The sequence below is a fragment of the Phascolarctos cinereus genome, unplaced genomic scaffold (assembly GCF_003287225.1).
Source record: "Phascolarctos cinereus isolate Bilbo 61053 unplaced genomic scaffold, phaCin_HiC Scaffold_1;HRSCAF=81, whole genome shotgun sequence".
Classification (NCBI taxonomy): domain Eukaryota; kingdom Metazoa; phylum Chordata; class Mammalia; order Diprotodontia; family Phascolarctidae; genus Phascolarctos; species Phascolarctos cinereus.
The window spans coordinates 284,954,597-284,975,148 of record NW_027555514.1 but is presented as its reverse complement, the minus strand read 5'-3'; the positions used below and the strand labels follow the sequence as shown (position 1 = coordinate 284,975,148).

Genomic DNA, 20,552 nt, shown 5'->3' with positions numbered 1-20,552 from the left:
GCTCTGTGTGTCCTGTTTGCCTCCTGTTTCTGTTGGGGGGAAGGGGAGTGGGCACCTTGCTTGTCCAACAGTTTCCATCATGGGACCTAGGGTCCCGCTCTACTCGCCTGCTGTAGCTTAGCCCCCGTGGTGCCCCTGTGCCCAGGGTGGGTGGGCAGGCCCTTCTAGTCTCTGCTCAGTTCCTCTGTTAGGTTACACTCCCCTTCCCTTGCCTCAGCTTCCTTCGCTGAGCTGAAAAGGGTCTGCGACTAGATTGCTTTGTCGTCATCCTTTGGGGGGAGGGGATGAGCATTCATAGAGCACCTACTCTACGCCAGGTGTCGTGCTAACCATGCTGCAGATCACTGATAATGAGAGAAATGCAAAGCAGACCGACCCTGAGGTTGGCGAGTCACAAATCAACCAAGACAAATGAGACTCTCAAGTTAGAGGGGCCGTGGGCAGACGGGCACTAGAATCATCAGTGCTCACGCTGCAAAGCCAGACCCCCATTTGGGAAGGCAGTTTGGAATGTCCGTAGCCTTTGACCAAGAGATTCCACAGATAGGGAGCAAGTCCCCGTACACAGCAAAATATGTATAGCATCAAAGGACAGGGCATGGAGATACCCCTCGACGTCACTGCTGTAAAGGAGGAGGGCTGTGACGGCCGAGAGGCGCGGAAAGAGTGACCCAGTCTAAGTGAGGTTGGAGCCAGGAAGACAGAAGACTGCCTGCACCACAAAGAAGAGCCGAGAAGGCCCCAGGGCTGGGGATGCCACCATAGTAGAACATCCCACCTTTTCCATGTAGTGATTGGATTTGCTGATTCGGTTTTTTTCCTTTTTTTTTTAAATATCCTTTGTTATATGGGATGACACTTGGGCATACTGGGGAAAATGCCGGTGATATAAGAAAACCAGGGTAGATAGATAGTGACTGATTAGACGCAGATACAGGTGTATTTTCTAAATGTTAGCTACCACCATGATGGGGCAGCTAGGTGGCGCAGTGGATAGAGCACGGGCCTTGGACTCAAGAGGACCTGAGGTCAAATCCAGCCTCAGACACATAACACTAGCTGTGTGACTCTAGGTAAGTCACTTAACCCCAGTTGCCTCACCAAAATAAAAGAATGTTAGCTACCACCCTGCCACATCTGGCTTTGCAGAGCAAGGCTGGGATGCAGTGACCGTAATGGCCACTGGGTGGTGATGTGGGTCCGTCTTCACAGGTTCCATACTGTCTTTTGCCCCATCGAGAATATCCAGGGGAGGGGAAAAGAATGGGTGGATTGATGCAGCTTCCCAGAGTAAAATGGGAAGGGGAGACTTGGACTGGGAAGAGAGGAGAGGGAAAAGAAGGAGGGTATAAGTATGCCTGAATATGCCTGGGGAAAGGTGCAGAGGAGGGGCTGGAGACGCTAGCAGAGGGCCCTTGGAGAAGAGGGTGGTCACAAGAGTGGTGAAATGAATGAGTGCCATGGCCCAGGCACTGGATGGGAGAATCAGGAGTCCCAGGTTCTAGGCCCAGTTCTTTCTCTCACTGGCTGCTGACCTGGCCTGAGTCACATTCTAGTCTCTGGTCCTTTCTCTAGTCTTTTCTTCCCAAACAGGGTGGGGGCAGAAGGGCAGAGGAACAAAAAGGTTGCCCAGGAGTGTCCTTCCAGTGTGCCCGGGAGGTGGATTGGCAGTGTGTTTCACATCTATAAGCCTCATTAACACAGAGCACTAAACAGGTCTGGGAGTCAACACTTAATGGATACCCTGGAGAGGCAGGCCAGGACCCAGTGAGGAGGTTCAGTCGCCAGGCACTGTCTACAGAGGGTTAGAGAACTATAAAATCATCCACTCTGAGACCTTGGAGATCACCTCATTTTTCAAGTGGATAGACTGAGGTCACACAGCCGAGACCTGAACTCGGGGCCCCTGACGCCCAGAGACCCCATGTGCCAAACTTGCTAGGTCCCCTTCCCTGCCATGACCATGCCAATCTCTCGCTTCTCTCTTCCAGCCCTCACCAGCTGATGGCCTCCTTCACTCCGCCATCTCCATTCTTCAGACCTCAGCATCTCCCTCAGGAAGGAAGACTCCTCAGTAAAGGGCAGTCTCTCTACTGGTGTCTTTAATGCCAGGGTAGAGCTGGGACACGTAGAAGTGAAGTCAGCAGACCTTTGATGAGAACCTACTGTGTGCTGGGCGCTAGGCTCAGTGCTGGGGAAACAAAAAAATAGCCCTTGGAAATCATCTGGGCCCTCCCCTTTGTTTTGTGGATGGGAAACCAAGAGGGTAGGTGACTTGCCCAAGGTCACGTGGCGCACGACAGGTACAGCAGAGATGAGATTCAAACCTACATCCTCTGATTCTAATCCCGATGGTATTTACACCACGCCACTCCTGCAATTCTACACAAAGATGGTCAGAGGAGGGTGTGTATGACAGAGGAGACAGTCCCTTGGAGGAGTCTCAGGGGCCCTGGGAAAATCCATCAGGCCTTGCTGGGCGGCACCCAGGGGAGGAGGGACATGGCAGGGAAGGGATAGAGGAGACAGACACCCCTCTGTGCACCCCCACTTCCACCCAGGCACCCAGGGGGCTCCCTGTTATCTCCAGGATCAAACATAAACTCATCTGGCATTTGAAGGGTAAAGGAAGGGAATAAGTATTTATATACGTATAAGATATTTGTAAAAACAAATATCTCCTTGAGCCTCACCACCACCCTGGGAGGGAGGGGCTGAGGCAAACAGGTTAAGTGACTGTCCAGGGTCACACAGCTAGCAGGTGTCTGAGGCCAGATCTGAATTCAGGTCTTCCTGCCTCCAGCCTGAGCTCTCTCTCACCTGGCCCTTGCTTGTGTTTGCACATCTCTCTGCCTCCTCTCTGATGCAGCTCCACCGTCTGCACTCCATCTGTCTGTGTGCCTGGCCATTGGCTGTCCCCCCTGCCATACCCAGGATGCCCTCTGGCCTCCCCTCTGCCTCCCGGCTTTCCTTCCTGCCTTCTGCCGCTGGCCTTTCCTGCGGTTCCCCCAGCTGCTGGTGCCTGTCATTCCTTCTGAGACTCCCCCACTAGAATGGGAGCTCCTTGAGGGCAGGCACTGATTCTGCCTTTCTCTGTGGATGGTGCCTGGCTCATAGAAAGCACTTAATGAATGCCTGACTGACTGCTGGATGGACCCCCATTGGCCCAGGCTATACCCTCACTGCAGAGGCTTAGGTCTGGCATCATCCCTCTCAGCCTTCGATGGAGGCCAGCGGTAGAGACGCCGCCAGCAGGGGCTTGCCTACCTTTCCGGTTCTGATGCCTCTGGCTCCTTCATCCCGGCGGTGGCCGGAGCCTCTCTGTCCACAGAAGGTCTGAGACTAAGCAGCGAGTGCTTCCAGATTCTCCTGTTCACCCTCATTTTCACAGAGGAGGAAACGGAGTCCCAGCGAGGGGATTTGCCTCGGTGAGCCCTATCACATCGGGTTATCTCTTGCAGCAAGTCTCTCTCTGGCATCTCCTCCACCTTGGGGTGTCTCCGGCCCTCTGCTTGCCTCCTTGTGTGTTTGGGGTGGCTCTCTGCCCAGCCCCAGTTCCCCAGTCTCTACCTGAGCCCCCTAGGGATTGGGCCTGAGCTCAGGTCTCTATGATACCAGCTCTGCCTTAAAGTGCCAGGCCCACTTATGTCTGGGGACTTGGGGGCCTGGGGCATGGGGAGAAGGTAACTCATAGCCCCAGAGAGTCCAGCCAGTGCTCCAAGGCTGCAGGATGCCATGGCCCAGGAGAGGGGTACCATGGTGATGGAGCCCTTGGCTTCCCGGCCCAGGGAGCGGGGCTGGGTATGATGGGGCAAGCCAGAAGACGCCCAAGGGGAGTAAGCATCCCATATATACTCCATGCTGACACCCTGCTTGCCCCATTCCAGGCATCGGTGGGGCAGGGGAATGGGAAGTGGGCTGACTTGGCCCGGCTGCTCCTGGCCTCCCTTGAAGGGCATTCCCTCGGGGCGGGCTCCGGCCTCCTTAGAGGCAGGAAGAGCACCAGATGGGAGTGGGGCGAGCAGGGCCCTCTCCCCAGCCCCTTTCATCTTCTGTCCAGGTAGATGGGCCACAAAGTGGCGGCTCCAGCCTGGCCAAGCCTCTTCCCTTCTCTGGGCCTCACTTTGCTCCTCAGTAAGATGAGGGGGTCTGAAGACCCTTCTGGCTGAGACAGTCTGTGTTTGAGGGCTCTTAATAGTAACACCACCTGCATCCTGCTTCAGCGTGCATTTCTCGAGCAGTATCCACATGCTGGTGTGCTTGGTGCTGGGCTGTTTGGGGGGTGGGGAGGAGGAGGGCCCGGCCCTGTGCTCGCTCACTCAGGGCAGGGTCTTCCCATCTGAATGCAGGCCTGCACCTCCAGTTCCAGAGCTCCCCGGAGCACTGAGCAGCTCACCCAGCCAGGCCAAAGCCGCGTGACTTGAATCTGGGTCCTCCTAGCCTCACGTCTCTTCTCTGCTTACCTCACCATGCAACCTCTCTTCCTGCCCTGTAAACCATCCAAACGCACCCAAAATTCTAGCATTTTGACAGCTAGAAACCAAGTGAATCCGCCGGTCAGTTGAGTATTATAATAGACCTATGCACAGTAGAGACGGGCTGGGAAAAAGTTTGGAGGACACTGATCTAGGCACCTCCTCATATTACAGATGAGGGAACTGAGACCTAGAGAGGGGAAGGGACTTTTCCAAGGTCACACAGATAGTAAATAGCAGATTCCTTTTCGTACACATATATTATTATTAATTAAAATAATAAATTATTATTAATATATAGGTATCTTTACATCACATACATTTTTCTCTCTATCCATTCCCTCCCCAATCCCTAAAGCCATCCCTTATAACAAAGAATTATTTTTTTAAGGAGAAAATGGAAAAAAAGGGGAAGAGAAGAACAAAATTCTGCAAAATCAGAAACTGGTGAATGAAGTCTGAGAGCCATAATTTCTGGATAATTAATATCAATTTATTAATTATGGCTAGCAAATAATTAATAGATTGAGGTCAGTAGCTTTTTCTCATAAACCAAAGACGAACCTTGGGGTCCTCTGAATGCCTAAATCCCCTTGGAGGAGTAGGTGTTCTGGACAGGTAGAAATCAACTCTGATTGGTTAACAATTAATGAAATGATGCATATTCTAATGAGGGGTGGGTTTATTCTAATGACGGGCTGGGGGACTTGACTCCAATCACATCACTCTTGGACAAAGAGACTCATTTCCACCCAGACCCCTTATGTGGAATTCACCTAGATAAGATGGTCTTTACCTTTTAATCAGAACTATGCTTTTCCAGTTGGGGGTGGGGTGGGGTCCTGCCCAAGATTGAACCCAATCTTATCATCAGCCCTGTCCCTCAGAGGCTGCTTTGACCTAGTAACTGAATGGAAATAGAAAGGGGAAAAGTTATTAATAACCATTTCTCTCAAAATCCAGGTTTTGAGAGCACTGCAAAGTCAATCCTTTTCCCTAACACCATGATCCATCCAATCCCCATAATAACAGTGACTATTTCCAGGTAACAGTCAAATTCAACAGGTGTTAATTAGGACCTACAACACAGCAGATACCATGCTAGGTGCTGGAGACACAAAGAAAAAAAACCTAACCGTCCCTGTCCTCAGGGTGCTTACATTCTAGACTTATGTGAGGGCCAGGGTGGGGCTGTGGAGAGGAAGAAAAGAGAGAGATCAGGGCTTCTTCAGGTGTCCAACTCAGAGAGAGAGAGAGAGAGAGAGAGAGAGAGAGAGAGAGAGAGAGAGAGAGATGTACAGTGCTGGCCAAGACTCGGGAAAGACATTGACGTACGAGGAGCTGGCAGTCTCTCTCAGTTCCCTGTTCCCTTGCTCTACTAGAAACTTTGGGGAATTTTCCCCTTTGGGTGAGATCTGGGACTCTCTCTTGTTGAACTGGGAGGTTCACCTGTGCTGAGCTGAGCTCTCCCAAAAGGAGAGAGCGAGAGAGCTCTATGTTTTTATATGTATACTTTCTCTGATTTCTGTTTTTTGCCATTGACTTAGACAAATGGGTTTCTTTGCTATTTGCTACATGTATACATTGTGGAATTGCTTGGATGGAAAGCTTGAATCTTCTCTTCCCCTAAACAAATAATATATATTTTTAAACATCCTTTTTTTTTTTTGAGTTCCAAATTCTCTCTCTCCCTCCAACTCATCCCCTACCCATTGAGAAGACAAGGGTACGATACATATTACACATGTGAAGTCATACGAGACATATTTCCCTATTAACCAGAGACTAATGGTTAATTAATCTAATTAGGGGAGCAGAAGGGGTCAGCCTCTGGCCCCAACCTTCAGCTTCCTCTGCTGGCAGGAATCAAAGTCTTCCTTGGAGAAGAGCGGAGGGAGAAGAGGTTAGAGCAATCTATTTTTGCCTCCCTGTGATGGGCATGCATACTCACATATGCGCATGTGTGTGCACACAAGACACTCCTTAGCTACTAAGACAAAAAGCTGTGTTGGTGGAGAGGGGAAAGAGTACACTCAATGAACAATGAGTGAAATCACTGCTGCTTCCGAGTTACAGAAGTATGATAAGACCGTTGATGTAGGGTCGAAAGAGACCTTGGAGCTCCTTTCAATTTACAAAAGAGGAAACTGAGGCTAAGAGAAGTGGTCTATCTTGTCCAGGGTTACCCAGCTAGTAAGGGTTAGAGCAAGAATTTGACCCTGGATCCTCTGACTCCATAGTGACTGAGTGACAGACTTTGAGGCAGAAGGCCTGGGTTCGAGTCTATGCTCTACTGGAGTCATTAGCCAATCATTGGATTCTAGAGCTGGCGCTAGAAGAGGTCTCAAAGGCTACCTAGACCAGTTGCCTCATTTTGCAGGTGAGGAAACTGAGGCCCAGAGGAAGGGCGGTGACTTGCTGCAGATCATACAGCTAGTATTTATCTGAGGCAGAATTGAAACCCAGGTCTTCCTGACTCCAAATCCAAATCCACATCTATTCCTTATACCTTGCTGAGCTAGCCAGAAGTCAGAGGGCCACTGGGTCTGGGATCTAGGTGTAGCAGTGCCCTCATTGAATCCACCCCCTTCCTGGGGTGGAGAATCGAGGCCCAGAGAGGTCAGGTGATTTGCCCAAGGTCACACAGGTAGGGCATAGCAGAGCCTGAATTCAAACCCAGACCCTCTGATTCCACATCTAAGGGCCTTGTCAACATATCCTTCTCCTCTTGGGGCCTCAGTTTCCTCATCTGTAAAATGGGGATAATAATACCTGAAGGGCTGCAGTAACCCCCAACCGGTCTCTCTGCACCCCAACTGATCCATCCTCCACTCAGCCGCCAAAATGATTTACTTTAAAGTTGAAGTCTGGCCATGTCACCCCTACTCAATAAACTCCCATGACTCCCTATTATCCCCAGGATCAAATAGAAACTCTTTGGCATTCAGAGCCTTTCACAACCTCGTTCCTTCCTTTCCAGTCTTCTCCCACATCAGTCCCCTGTCTGCGTTCGATGATCCAGACATACCGGCCTGTTTGCCCTCCCTTGAACACACCCCTGCATCTCCCACCTCTGGGCCTTTGCCCTGGCCGTCCCCTATGCCTGGACGTCTTTCCCTCCTCACCTCTGCCTGCTGCCTCCCTCCCCATCTGCTAGTGCCCTCCTCTGGTACTCTCCATGGAATCGGGCGTGCATCTAATCACGTACGTGTTATCTCCCCCGTTAGACTGGGAGCTCCTTGAGGGCAGGGACCCTGGTTTCGCCTTTTTCTGTATCCCTGGCACTTACACAGTGCCTGGCACATCGTAGGCACTTAATGAGCGCTCGCTGACTTACACAGCCACCCCGGCCTCACAGAATTCCAGAACTCTACAGCTGGAATGGCCATCCGTCCAAGCAGTATAGGAACGAGACCCCTCTCTATGACACGTCCAGCAAGGGCTCCTGGGACCTCTGCTTGAACACCTCCAGGGAAGGGAGCTCACTCCTCCTGGAGACAGAGCATGCCCCTCAGGGTTGGGAAGTCTTCCTGGTATCAATCAAAGTCTAATCTGCCTCTCTGCCCTCAGGGTCCAAGGAGGGGAAGGCAGTGATCCAGACAGGCAGGATGCTCCCAGGGAAAGAGCCCTGGCATTGGAGTCAGAGGGTCTGAGTTCAAATCCTGCCTCTGACCCTTGGCTGCCTGTGTAACCTTAACCTGCAGGTAAAATGAGGAAGGTGTGCTAGTGATGTCAGAGGTCTCTTCCAGTCCTGAATCTAGGAGCCCACACCTAGGCTTTCTCTTCCCCAGGGCCCTGAGGAGGGATCTTCCCTCTGCAGCCCTGGAGTTAGGGGAGCCATCAGTACCTGAGGCCTCTTCCTCCGCCAACCCCCAGGACAGGACAGAGCAGTCCAGACTGGAATTTCTGCCAGCCCAGGCCAGCTGGGTTAAAGGGAAACAGAATCAAGTCCTCTCCCCATGACTGCTCCCCAGAAACTCTTCTTCTCCAACGTGGCCAGGGCTCCAGCCCCTTCCTCTGCCTCACCAAGCAATCCCTCAACTTACGTGGGTTCAAACACCCACTTTTCACCTTTGTCCAAGCACGCAGTCATATATGTAATGTCAGGGCTGGGAGGGGCCTTAGAACAGAGCAAGTCAGGCCTGGGAGGGGCCTTAGAAAGGGAAGGTCAGAGCTAGGAGGGGCCTTAGAACAGGGAAGGTCAGGGCTGGGAGGGGCCTTAGAATAAAGGCTGTCAGGGCTGGGAGGGGCCTTAGAACAGAGCATGTCAGGGCTGGGAGGGGCCTTAGAACAGGGAAGGTCAGAGCTGGGAGGGGCCTTAGAACGAAAGAACGTCAGGGCTGGGAGGGGCCTTAGAACAGGGAAGGTCAGGGCTGGGAGGTGGCTGCTCAGTAGAACCGAGGTCCTTAGTTAAGGGTCCCTAAGCAGCAGGGAGAGATGGTCCAGCTTCCTGGCCATGCACACTAGGTGCAAACAATACAATCAGGTTTTCTCCCAGTTCCTATAACTGAATCAAGTTTTCTCCTAAGACAGAATTGGGACTAGACCCATAATTGAATAGAGACAGAACTGAGCTGAGTCCCAGGATGGAGTCAGTGGGGTTCATTCAAGTCCCACAATTAACCACTTGCTGTCCTAATCAACCCAATTCCCTCAATTATAGAATTCAGGAAACAGACAAACAGCAGTTAAGTGACACACCTGAAGCAGGATTTGAACTCAAGTCTTCCTGATCCCAGGCCCTGTGCTGTATCCGCTGGGCTGCCTGGCTGCTGCAAGCAGGTCTAGTGGGTTGGGGCACTGTTATTGCCAAGGCTTTTGGGTTCAGGGTCCTGGGCTATCCCCATCAGGTGGCCAAAGTCACAACAACCCTGCGAGGTGGTACTGTTGTAACTCTTAATGTACAAATGAGGAGCTGAGTAGTTTCCATCCAGAACTGTACTTGGGGTGGGCAGGAGGACAACCCTGTGACTTCCTGGGAATCCTTAGCTGCCCTCCGGAGTCTCTCCTGGTCTCCCAGTGCCCCCTGACTCTGAGGTTCCCTGGCTCTAACAATCCTTAGGCCATCCACCTGAGCAGGTCATGTGAGGACCAGTCACTGAAGCCTCTCCGGGCCTCATGTTTCTCATCTGTTAAATGAGAGGGTTAAATGTGATAGTTTCCTAGGTTTCCTCCAGTTCTACATCTATGATAGCGTTCACCTAACCTCTCTAGGCCTCAGTTTCTACATCTGTAAAATGGGCATCAAAATCCTTGCTCGATATCCCCTCTCTTTTCTTTTTTTTTTAGGCAATTGGGGTTAAGTGACTTGCCCAGGGTCACACAGCTAGTAAGTATCTGAGGCCAGATTTGAACTCAGGTCTTCCTGACTCCAGGGCTGGTGCTCTATCCCGGCAGGGATCTAGCTGCCCCCTTGATATCCCCTCAAAAGGCCACTTGCCTCCATGGGGGCCTCCCCTCCTCAGCCCTTTTGTTTCCCCCTGCCCAGTGACCAACGTCTTGGAACTCCAACATCCTGGCGTTAGGAATGCCCTCAGTCTGCCTGTAACCGAGAGGCGCCCACAGCCAGCCTCTTCCTCTTCTCCAACCTCCACACCCAGGTCAATTCAGAACAAGAGAAACTGGAAATTCTCCCAGCCCCGGCCAACTGGGTTAAAGGCCAAGATGATCAGGTATTTTGCCCTATAGCCCTCTGGCTTCCACATCACTAATCCCCTGAGATTCTTCCTCTCCAGTTACCAAGGACAGCCCGCGCCATCCGTCGATCAATTAAGGAACCATTGCCCAAAGAGACTTTGCCCTAGCCTGTGATGTCATTGCTGGTAGACCAGTGAGGAAACTCCCTCTGGAGACAGCTTCTGGTCTCAGAGAATTCCCTGGGATTCTGAGAGGTCAAGGGACTGGTTCACGATCACACAGCCAGTTTGTTGGAATCTTGTCTTCCTGCCTCCAAGACCATTTCTCGATCCCTTTGACCACGCTGCATCCTGTAAAAAACCTACACAAGACAATTTCACGGTGGGAAGAGCCTAGGGAGAGAATCCGGAATGACTTCATGCAGAAGGCATCATCTGTGCTGAGCTTTAAGGAAATTAGGGATTCTAAGAGGAAGAGGTGAGGAGGAAATGTGTTCCAGGCACGGGGGAGGGAGGAGGAACAGCATGTGCAAAGGCCTGGCGATGGGAGATGACGGTGCATTTAAGGAGCTAAAAGGAGGCTACTGTGGCTGCGTAGAGGCGTGAGAAGGGAAGTGATGTATAATCGGGCTGCAAAGGCAGGGTGGAGTCAAGGCATGAAGGGTTTTAAAGGCCACACTGGAGAGTTTACATTGGATCTCTAGGCAATAGGGAGCCACAGGCGACTGTTGAGCTGGGGAATAACTTGAGCGGCTGTGCTTTAGGAGGATCCCTCTGGCAGCTCCCCAGCTCTTCCAGTAGGGAGCCCCACTACCTGTTCCAGAGACTCAGACATGTTCTCACTAGTCTAAGCAAGGTACCCAAGTTCTCCCCAGGTGGAAGGACGTAAGCCTGGGACAGATGGTGGAGTTAGCTGAGGACAGCAGCCACGTAGGGGCTTGGAAGCCAGGACAGAGCCCTAGCCTGGGTTCTTAAGCTAAACTTTGGCAGCTTGGGTCAAACACCAGATAAGTATCTGCCATCCCCTCCCCTTGCCAGAGGAGACCCAGGGCCAAGGGCATATGGTTCAGGGAAGAGTCTAGGAGTGTTCATTAGGCAGGAAACCAAGGGGAGGAGGGTCTTATCTCCTCTGCTTCAGGGACTTCCTACTTGCAATCCACAGGATAGAAAAGGAATGAGGCAAGAGGGAGCTTGGGGGGGGGGAAGAAGGGGAAGGGTTGGGGAGCAGGGAGAAACCCCCCCCCCAGCTGCAGACTGGTGGCTGACATCTAGACCTGGATTTCAGGTTTCCTTGATATGAATTAAAACTAGCCAGTGAGAATGAGAAACAGAGAAGCATGGGAAGACTTCCGTGATCTGATGCAAAGCAAAGCAGGCAGAACCAAGAAAACTATGATGGTAACAATGTAATGGGAAAGAGCAAGCGCCGCAAAGCAATTGAAGCAATGCTTGCAATTGCAAAGAACAAGTTTAGCCCCAAAGAAAAGCTACAAGGAGACCCGGGTCCAGGGGAACAAGGCGGTAACAACAGGTTTGGAGGGTTTTATGCAAAGGAGGGGGATCTGAATTCTTTGGCCAGTAAACGCGGTTTGGATGTCCCCAGTGGAAACAGCCTGGGGGCTCAGAGTCGCACAGTCAATAGCGCCAAGTGAGGATGGGGAAGCGGGGAGTTGAGGGGGAGAAAGAAGACACTGAGAATCCGTGGGAGACCCTCTTGGTAGCTGAACCAGTAGCCTAGGAGATGCTTAAGCACGCCAAGTGGGCGGGTACTCACTCCCCTTCCCCTGGACCATGTCTAGTGCCGTAGTTTGAAGGAAAGCCACCTCGCTCCCCACCCCCACCCCACTCGGGGTGTTCCCAGACCCTCCTCCTCTGGGCTGCCATTTGCCAAAGGCAGCAGGGCTCTGTGCTTGGAATCGGGAGACAAAGCCTAGCGCTGACCCATTTGAGCTGTGTGAATGGGAGCAGTGCCTTAACCTGTCTGAGACGTTTCTTGTCAGCTGTAAAACGGAGATGATGATATATGCACTATCTCAAAGAGCGGTTGTGGCAGAAGCGTGTGGTAGCTTTAGAGCTGGAAGAGCCCCTGTAGATGAACGAACCCAGGCGTTTAACAGAAGAAGAAACTGAGGCCGGGAGAAATGAAGGCGCTGGCGAAAGCTCACAGAGTGATTGGGCGGCAGAGGCCAGGTAGAGCCGGCTTCTTCAGCCTCCCTGCCTAGCCGCCTTCTCACGGCACCACTCTGTTCCCTCCTTCCCCACCCCCCTTTCCTGGGCACCCATGTTGGAACGCTCCAGAGTGGGGGTGGGGACAGTGGGGGAGGTGGCTGAGGGCACCAGAAGCTGTTTGCTGGGGCTGTTTTTTCCCGGACAGAGTGTCCAGCCCATTAGGAGGTGCGATAACAAGTTCCTGGGATTGCTGTGCCCATGACAGCAGGCACCAAGGGCAGCCGGAGGCTAAAATGAGGTTGGGAGAGTCCACTGAGTGTCGTGGTGGGGAAAGGCGGCCCTTCCAGCTCCCTGCACGCCATGGTCTGTAGCAGAGCCGCCTCTGCTCCCCGCACCAGAACATTCCTGAAGACCCAAGCCTTCTAGCACACCTGTCTGTCAGAGCCCGTGGCTTGGAACTCGGGACATGAGCAAACCAGGCGCAGAGCTTAGGAATGCGTGTTTCTAAGTGTAGGGCACCTGAAAGTCTACATGGGGCCATCTCCCCCTCTAAGAGAAAAAGTGGTATGCTAGATTTAGCATAAGAAAAGCCTGGGTCCACGCCCAGCCTCAGTGTGACCCTGGCCACACCTCTCTGAACTTCACTCTCCTCATCCTTAAGAAGGGAAAAATAAAAGCACCTTTCTTTTCACTGGGTTGTTGTGACGATCCAGTGAGGAACCTGTGAGATTGAATCGGAGAAGGCATGATGCAATGAAAAGCGTGCTGGATTTGGAGCCCTGGGTTCAAATTCTGACTCTGCTCCCTTGTGTGACCTTGGACAAGTCACTGACCTTTCCTGGGCCTCAGTTTCCTCCTTGGTCCAGATCTCTGATCCTATGATCCATGTTAATAAACTGTGGGTTATCTGACCGCTTCCTCTTCCTCTTCCTCATCTCCCCCATCCAATCAGTTACCAAATCTTGTCCCTACTCTGGCAGGTATTTCTGGCAGGAGATGCCTCCTCTTTGATCCCTGTGGACTCTATTATGCTTTCATTACTACCCACATGGACCATGGCATGACACCAACCCGGTCATCTGGTCACTGTCTCAGAGCAATGGTCGAAATCCCAGCTCCTTAGCCTGATATTCCGGGCTCTCCACAACTGGTGCCTCACCTCACAAGCACGGCACGTTTGTGGAGAAAGGCAGTGAAAAGACAGTTGGGTTGGGAGTTCAAATTCTGTTTCCTCCACTTGTCCCTGGGTGGCTTTGGACAAGTCACCTTCTGGGCTTCAGTTTCCTCCTCTATAAAATGAAAGTAAATGGGAGGGTCTCCCAGGCTGGGACAAGGTCCCAGCCCTCGCACATACTCTTTCTGTCTCATGCTGATTCTGCTCCAGCTAAACAATATACTCACAGTCCCCCATTCAGGTGCAAGTACTTCCCAGGCTCTGCCCTCTCCCCCTGTGGGCTTGTTGAAATTGTACCCATCCTTCAAGGCCCAGTTGCAACCTTCCCACATCCCTCTAGTGGGAGATCGAGCAAAGCATCCCTCCCTCTCTAGTCCTTCAGCATTCAGGTTATTGTATAGGGCAGGCTTATTCTAATGAAGGGCTGGGGGAACAAGGAGACTCTTCTCCACCTGGACCAGTTGTGTGGAATTCACCTAGATAAGCTGGTCTTACCCTTTAATCCGAACTAAGCTTTCCCAGTTTCATTGAACCCAGTTTCATCATCAGCCCTGTCCCTCAGAGGCTGCCTTGACCTAGTAACTAAATGAGGAAACAGAAAGGGAAAAAACTTGGATTTCCCCCCTCCCTCATATTAATTGGTTATGTTTGGATTCTGATGGCTCAGAGTTAGTGTAAACGGCATTTGTTTCTTTTTTAACTAAACACTCGGAGGGTCTTCCCCTCCCAGATGGAGTTTATTTTTTTGACTAGGTGAAAGAGGCCACTCTGCCTCATTTCTTACCTAGCCTGAATCACTGAATGGGCGTTGCTTCAGTCAAACTGAAATCTGGGAAAGACCTTAGCTTAAAGAGGCCGAGGTCCTGGGCCATCTCCAATCAATCGTTCTGATGCACATCTGGCCACTGGACCCACGAGGCTGGGGAGGAGAGAGTGAGGCCGGTGACTTTGAACAGACAGCCCTGATTCACTTGAATCCAATATACTTGCAGGTCACGGCATCACCTCCCTGATGTCATGGGTCCTCTTCAATAACGGAGGAAGAACAACAACAGTTGTGGAGGAGTCAGATTCTTCCCACTATGAGCTCTATGAGGAAGGAAGGAAGGAAGGAAGGAAGGAAGGAAGGAAGGAAGGAAGGGAGGGAGGAAGAAAGGAAGGATGGGAGGAAGGAAGGGAGGAGAGAGGGAGGGAAGGAAGGATGGGAGGAAAGAAGGATGGGAGGAAGGAAGGAAGGGAGGGAGGATGGGAGGAAGGAAGGGAGGAGGAAGGGAAGGGGAAGAGGGAGGGAAGGAAGGGAGGGAGGGAAGGAAGGAAGGAAGGAAGCATTTATGAAGCACCTACTATATGCCAGGCACTGTGCTAAGCACTTTACAAATATTATCTCATTTGATCCTCACAACAACTCTGGGAAGTAGGTGCTATTATTATCCCCATTTTACAGGTGAGGAAACTGAAGCTGACGGGTTAAATGATTTAGTAAATGTCTGAGGTGGGGTTTAAGCTCAGGTCTTCTTAAGGCCTCTCTACTTCACCACCTAGGTACCTTTGTGAAGGCAAGGTCCCTGCATTTTAAAATTATTTTTTATTATGAACTTAATCATCATAAATAAGCACAAACATTTTAATTTAATAAATTTATAATCTATTATAATAATTATAAATTATAATATATTTATAATATAATTATACATTATTATAATTTAAGAAATAATAATACTTTAATAAAAGAACCAAAAAAAGAAGACTGTATGAAGGCATGAACTTAATCAAAGGGGACCAAGATGGCATTGTTGAGGTTTAGGAGTTCAGGGCAGCTGGGACCCCAAAATAGTGACACACGGATCCTGTCCAAGTGAATTCAGTCCAAGCCTCTCAGCCAAAGGCAAGGTTTATTAAAGATTTGCCATATTGGCCAGACTCTTAAGGAATCTGAACATTTGTGACCTATTGGCTAGGTTCTTAAGGAATCTGAGTACCTTAAGGGAGGCCAGATGGATTTTTTATACAGGAAAGACTGTGGGCGAGATCTAGGAGTGGCTAAGTAGTTTGACGTGACCGGAGAAGGGGTCTTAGGGAGGATCTTGATGGGAATGGCCAGTAGGCTTCAGTGACTGGAGGTTGACTGCCAGGGAATGGGGTCTAGATAGGATCAAGGGTGGGAAGTAGCCAGGGGCCATCAGGAGGTAACAGACTATGGAGGGATGGGAGATTGGGCATAGGTGATAGTGAAAGGCCAGTTGATAGGATTATAGCCTGGGGCTAACACTAGAGATTTACTCGATCAAGTGGGAAAATTCAAGAAGAGTCCAAGGTGGGGTTTTCCAGGGTCACACAAATAAGACCCAAATTCTTTTTTGGGGTAAGGGACAAAAGTCTCAGCTTGGGCTCGTGCAGGGTCAACATCACTTTGTTGGGGTCAAGATCTGCTTCCATCCATCCTGCCCCTGGCCCCAAGCCCCCAGGTTACTCTTCCTGAAATACTTCTTTTACTTGCTGGGGGATTTTCATAAACAAATCCCTTTCCCTTCATGTTCCTATTGCCTCTTTCCAGCCTCCAGCTTGAGCAGACCCCAGGCTCCCATTCTGGGGACCCTGAGTTCTGATTAGTAAGCATTCACCTGAACCTGCCCAGGCTCAGGTCCACCAAGCTAGCTCTATGCCATGCACAGGGCATGTACCTTCTCCCCACTTTGTAATTCTTGCTCTGAGGCCAGGAGTCAAATCATACTGATGGGGGATGGGTCCAAGCTGAGACCTTTGCCCCTTACCCCAAAAGGAATTTGGGTCCCATTGTCTAAGGGATTCTCCTTGAATTCTCCCACTTGATCAAGGAAGTCTCGAGTTCCTCTGAAGTGTAGTCCCATCAACTGTCCTTTTGTTATCACCTACATCCAATCTCCCAAATTCTGTTACCCTTAACCTGGCCTAGTTCTCCATTGTTTTACCTACCTACGTCCCCTGGCTACTTCTCACCCTTGACTCTATCTAGACCCCATACTGGACCTCTCAATCACTCCCATCAAGATCCTTCCTAGATCCCTCCTACAGTCTTTCTGTATATAAGGTCCATCTTGTCTCCATTAAGGTGCTCAGATTCCTTATGAACCTAGCCAGTAGGTCACAAATGTTCAGATTCCTTAAGAATGTGGCCAATATGGCAGATCCTTAATGAACCTCGTCTTTGGCTGAAAGAAGGCTTGGGTCGAATTCTTTTGGACAGTACCCATGTGTCGTGATTTTGGGGTCCCAGCACCCCTAAACCTCTAGACCTCATCACATGGTTCTCTGCTAACCAGGAAAAACTGCCTAATCCTGTGCTCTTCTCCAGCCATGACTGGAAGGTACAGTCACGTAAGCCCCCCCTCTTCCCCTAATTCCTTTCTTGCCCTGCAGTTGGTAGATTTCCAAGGAACTAGGAAGGCTTGGCTTGGAAATGCTTTTCGGGCTTGACCTCTCAGGTCCCATGAGGTCAGATAGCTAAGAGGTTCAATTATCTCAGTGCTAGGGAATTGGGAAAACTTCAGGTACTTTTTCGGGCTTTTGGTTTTTTTCTTTGTTTCCCAAGGCTTATTCCCAAATCCTCCTTTAAGGAGGGAGGGACTTCCAGCCCTCATGCCCACAAAGGGTCAATCCTCTTCAATTCCCGAAGATTCACCTTTCAGCTGTCTTTTACAAAATTGGGAAAAATTTAATTTCTCTAAAGAACTTAAAAAGAAAAGGCTGGTGTTCTTTTGCAACACTGTTTGGCCTCAGTATTGCCTGGAAAATTACGAGGCATGGCCCATTTTTGGGCAATTACAGCAACATTCTCAGAGTTAGAACGATATTGTAGCAGAGAAGGAAAATGGGTGGAGATTCCCTACGTGATGACTTTTGTTGAACTTTCTTGTGACCCCATTCTCAGAAAAGATTGTAGAATACTCGTAGCTAGAGCCGCCCCACAAATGGGGATGGGGATACTAGACTTTTTGGATGACCCTCTTATGGTCCTCAGTGCTAGAGCACCCTCCCTTCCCATCCTCGTTAACACCACCTCCCCAACTCCTATCTCCACCCCACTCTCCCCTGGCTGCCCCTGTGTCCCATGCCCCCCCCCCCCTTCCCTTAGCTTTACCTTCCCTTTTCCTCTAGCTCACCTCCGTTCCTATCCTGCCTTGTTCACCTTCTGTGTGTCCTACCCTGCATTTCCTCCCCAGGCTCCTGCTCTGGAGGACAAGGACCTTGCCACCTCCTACCCCGGGCCCTGTATCCTGAAGCAAGGACTACCCAGGCCCCAGTCTCGATGGTATCTCCTCCGCTGATCCTGACCCCTTCTCCGGTGCCAGCTGATTTTTCCCCTTGCCAGCTGCATCCCCCAGCTTTGTAGTTCAGTCCAGTTCAGCCAGCTTTCCCCACTCTCACTCATAAGAAGTGGGACTTCTATCTCCCTTCCTCCCTAGCCCTAGTTCCCACGGTGCTGTCAGGGCTTTTTCCCCTAAGGGAAGTTCCTGTCTCACCTAATGGACAACTGGGGTGCATGTTCCTGCATTTCAGACCTCATTCAAGTCAAAGAGGAACTGGGGCGATACTCAGAAGATTCCACCAAATTTACTGAGGGTTTTAGGGACGTGTCCCTATAATTAGCGCTTTCTTGGGTGATTTGCATATCCTCTTCTCTACCTGTTGTACCACTGAAGAGAAAAGGAGAATCTAGGCAGAAGCCCCAAAATTTGGGGACCGTTTGGCTAGCAATGACCCCACAAAATACCCCCCAGGAACAGCTCCTGTTCCCACTACTGACCCAGCATGGGATTATCAGAAGGGTGAAGATAGGGGAAACAGAGACTATATGGCAATTTGCCTGCTAGAAGGCTGAGAACTGCATTTCTTTGGTTTTGTTTTTTTTGTTTTGTTTTGTTTTGTTTTTAGGCAATTGGGGTTAAGTGACTTGCCCAAGGTCACATAGCTAGTAAATGACAAGTGTTTGGTCTGAGGTCATATTTGAACTCAGGTCCTCCTGACTTCAAGGCCGGGGCTCTATCCACAGTGCCACCTAATGCCCCCTGAGAACTGCATTTCAAAAGCAAGTAAATTTGCAAAAACTTAAGGAAATTACTCAGGGAGAAAAGGAAAACCCTGTCCTTTTCTAAGACAGGCTAGTAGAAGCTATTAAAAAGTATACGAATTTAGATCCCGACGCTACAGAAGGGGCAGCAATCCTTAGCATGTATTTCATTAATCAGTCTGCCCCAGATATTAGGAGGAGACTGCGAAAGTTGGCAATGAGACCCCAAACACCTCAGGCCCAATTACTAGAAATGGCCTTTGGAGTTTTTAACAACAGAGACTTAGTAGCAGCAGAGGAAAGAAGAAAGGAAAGGTCTAGAGACAGAGAACACGCTAAGTTCTCGGATGCTGTCATGGCCAGGAAAAGACCCAAGAGTGCTCCTGGCAACTCCTGCAGTGGGGAAACCTGCTTTCGATGCCACCAGGAGGGTCACTGGTCCAAGGAGTGCCCCTCCAGGGTGCCCTCCCCCAGAGGGAGCCCCCTTGACTGATGCCTCTGGGACCATGGCCAGGAGGGACATTGGAGAAGGATTGTTCCCGAGGTTGGAAAAGTGGTGGAGTTGCCCCCCAGCGTGCCATCCTTCAGTCTTCTCAAGATGGGCATGACAGGGGAGCCTGGGGCTTGGTAGAACTCCCACTTTCTCCATCTCTGGGCAAAACTCAAGGTAAGGCTACCCACTTTATCATGGTTACATTCTCTGTTTTAACCAATTACTCCAGTCCTACCACCCTCGACCCTTCTGGTCATGGGCATTGAAGGGAAAACTAAGGGATGTGTCTAGACATACCCCCTCCCCTGCCTATTTGAGGATCTGTTGTTTGACTACTCCTTCCTTATGCTTTCCTCTTACACTGCCCCTTTGTTGGGAAGGGACCTGATGGTGAAGTTGGGGAGCCAATCTTCTCTAATTAAGCCTCCCATCTCCCTTTTTCCTCTGTGCACCAGATCTTCCCCTGGAAGTGTGGGAGACAGTTGAGCTAATTGTTTGGGGTTAGCGAATTCCTGGGCAAGCTACTCATGCCACCCCAGCTGTCGTTCACCTCCAAGACCCTAAAGTCCCTGCTTGTGGTCTTATAAGCCCTTTTATGATTCTACTCGAGACCCTGACTCAGTCCCGATAGAGTGGGGCCCCAACCAAGCTAAAGCATTTGAGACATTGAAAACTAAATTGACCACTACTCCAGCATTAATTCTATTCAATCTAGAAAAAACCTTTCACTCTGTATGCTGATTAAAGGAGAGGACAGGCTTTGGGAGCCCTAACTCAGTCCTTAGGACCTGACCCCAGGCCAGCTGCTTACTTTTCAAAACAGTTATAGACTCTGTGGCTGCTGAAGGCTTTCATGCCTCCGGGCAGTGGCTGGGAGAACCATTCTGTTTAAAAGGCATTTGACTGGCAGTAAGCTAGGAGAAACCACCTGACAAGTCTGTCTAGCTTGCCCAACTTGTATCCAGAGACTTTGGAATATACCTGTGAATCCTTGGAGGACCTCAAGCTACTGTTTGGAAAGGCCCCAGCCCTTTCCACTGGAAAGTTGGATAAAAAGAGGTGAAGTCATACATGCCCTTTTCCTTCTGTTTCTACCTTGCCATAGTAATCTTTAATTCCCTTCAGGTAAATTGTCTTTTTTTTGGGTGGGGGGGCTAGGCATTGGGGTTAAGTGACTTGCCCCGGGTCACACAGCTAGTAAGTGTTATGTGTCTGAGGCCGGATTTGAACTCAGGTCCTCCTGACTCCAGGGCCAGTACTCTAGCCACTGTGCCACCTCGCTGCCCCAAATTGTCTTTTCTTTATACTTTTGTGGTCGTTTGGTCCTTGTTTGTTTAACCTCCTTGCCACGTTTGTCTCCTCCAGGGTCCTAGCCATTGTGAGAAATGCTGAGGTTCCCACACAGGTTGCGAAAAAACAGGAAAGGTGCTCAATGGCTAACTTTCTACATAACGTACAAAACAGAATGCCAGAAAGAGGGGGGAGTGACGTTCCTCGGGCCAGTTAAGCTAGGTTACCTTGACAGCAGGGTCCCCAAGGGGTCAGACTTCGGAACCCG

The 20,552-nt window shown here is 50.5% G+C and overlaps 2 long non-coding RNA genes across 2 annotated transcripts; both read left to right on the top strand.

Annotated features, from left to right (window-relative positions):
- Positions 1–9,601: 9,601 nt before the first annotated feature.
- Positions 9,602–13,192, top strand: LOC144454866 (uncharacterized). Its single transcript, XR_013483427.1, has 2 exons — positions 9,602–10,589; positions 11,397–13,192. It is a non-coding gene; the product is annotated as an uncharacterized LOC144454866 (long non-coding RNA).
- A 2,559-nt stretch (positions 13,193–15,751) lies between these two features.
- LOC144454864 (uncharacterized) lies at positions 15,752–19,168 on the top strand. The gene is made up of 2 exons (XR_013483426.1): positions 15,752–16,798; positions 17,654–19,168. It is a non-coding gene; the product is annotated as an uncharacterized LOC144454864 (long non-coding RNA).
- Positions 19,169–20,552: the final 1,384 nt, after the last annotated feature.